This window comes from Procambarus clarkii, chromosome 16, assembly GCF_040958095.1.
Source record: "Procambarus clarkii isolate CNS0578487 chromosome 16, FALCON_Pclarkii_2.0, whole genome shotgun sequence".
Classification (NCBI taxonomy): domain Eukaryota; kingdom Metazoa; phylum Arthropoda; class Malacostraca; order Decapoda; family Cambaridae; genus Procambarus; species Procambarus clarkii.
The window spans coordinates 22,244,526-22,246,888 of NC_091165.1; positions in this window are offsets into that span (position 1 = coordinate 22,244,526).

The window sequence follows — 2,363 nt, forward strand, 5'->3', positions numbered from 1 at the left end:
GCCAGAACTCACTTCTCAGCCTACTATGCAAGGCCTGATTTGCCTAATAAGCCAAGTTTTCATGAATTAATGTTTTTTCGACTACCTAACCTACCTAACCTAACCTAACCTAACTTTTTCTGCTACCTAACCGAACCTAACCTATAAAGATAGGTTAGGTTAGGTTAGGTAGGGTTGGTTAGGTTCGGTCATATTTCTACGTTAATTTTAACTCCAATAAAAAAAATTGACCTCATACATAATGAAATGGGTAGCTTTATCATTTCATAAGAAAAAAATTAGAGAAAATATATTAATTCAGTAAAACTTGGCTTATTAGGCAAATCGGGCCTCGCATAGTAGGCTGAGAAGTGAGTTCTGGCTACTAGGTACGACATATATATATATATATATATATATATATATATATATATATATATATATATATATATATATATATATATATATATATATATATATATATATATATATATATATATATATATATAATAGCGCTTTGGCCTGGGATCAGAAGATGTCATTTAATATACATTTAAATCACAGGACAAAAAAAGAAGGGCAAGAATAATATAATTAAAAATCGTCACTTTGAAGATTAACTTTAGGTAAAAGTCAAAGTTATGCCAATTAGAAAACAGATAAGCCATTATATAGTCACATAATAAAATACATAGTTCCACACTACAGTCATAAATGCACCATTGTTCCATCCAACGTTGTCGTTGGGCAACAATTTTCACCCCTTGTCCTCATAGTACCATCAAAGTAGCCTCCGTTTGCTTTGCAAATTTCCCCCCTCTGTGCAAACAACGAACCCCCCCCCCTTTACTTGCTAATGGAAGAATCTAAATTCTTTCCCCTTGCCCATGGGAGTATCGAAATCCCTTTCGTCTCTTCATGTGATGAGCAAAGTTCACTCCTCCCCTGCTCACGGGAACAGAACGACGACGACGACTCCAACTGGACATGATAGCATCAAAGCCTCTAAGGTAAACGTTGCTCGTGTTGATCTTCGTGGCTGTGATGGCCCGGGGATCTATGCAGTGTTCACTGCTCCGTTGCATGTGGTGAACAGTCGAATAATCTTGGGTTGCTGTACTGAAACTGGCCTTCCAGTTGGAAAGATAGGAAGAGAGAGATATATTTTTTCAGTGAATGTTTGAAAAAAATGCCAATGCCGGTATTAATAAAGCTTTGATGTGTATAAGAAATATAATTTGAATCATGAATGGTTAAATGTTTTAGGCTTACTTTGTCACATATATTAGCCCGTGTCTTTTTATGTTTAATTATTGTCTTGTTGAGAAGAGATGAAATTTAAGAAATTTCAATCCTTTTTTTTTATAATCTTAATATTGTATATTATTTACTATTTAGACAATTCATATAAACATAAAATACAAGAAAATTAAGAATACAAATATTAAGCTACTTTCTGACTACATTTTTTGTGTGTGGACAGGCAGGCAGGAGGTAGGAGGCATATATATAGGTAGACAGGCAACTCAGTGGACAGTGTATTGAAGTTCTTACGAGGAAGGATCAAGTATAACTTTTGGGGTTTACGGCTCATGCTCTGTGATATGAAAAAAATTGATTTACTGAGAATTATATAAACTATATATAAATGTAGTTTTTCCCCTTGTAAATTGATTTAATGTCAATACTCGTGTGTTTTGGGCTCGTGTGCCACTGGAGTAAGTTGCTGTTTACGGTGATTAGTTGAGACAAGTGAGCAGATTTTGCCAGGTTGTCGATAATAAAATTAATGTTTACAAGTAAACAGATCTCATCAGGTTATCTGAAAAAATCCGTTCAAGCAGTAATCAGATCTCGATTTAATATTCGTAAAGATGTGTATTGAAGGTAAATTTAACACTAGTTACCACTAAACTGGTAGATATCTCGTAATTTGTATTTTTTCACAACAAACACCTGTGTATGATTTAAGTGGCAAAGTGTTATTTCGACAATTTTTTTTTCTGGTGGCCACGACTAGCCAGCAAAAATGTGGTGTAATTGATTAAGGAGAACTTAGACTTGTCACTTTTTTGTTTAATTTTTGTTTTCCTTGTGTGTTGCGAGAGGTGAATTTTTTTTTTTTTTTTGGGGGGGGGGTATTTTTTGTTCGATAATTGTTGATAATTGATAATTGATAATTGCTCTTCTGTTACTGATGCTCCTCAACATCATCTTGCTCCTTCCGTTCTCTTTGGTACACATCTCATTGGTATTATTTCTTTATATTTCTTATTTTCCCTACTCTTCATCTAAACCCTCTTTATTATTCCTGTTTCTTCCCTTTTCCTGCTATTTAACCCCTTGTTTTTCTTAGTTTCTGTTCTAGTTCTACCTTTTCTCTT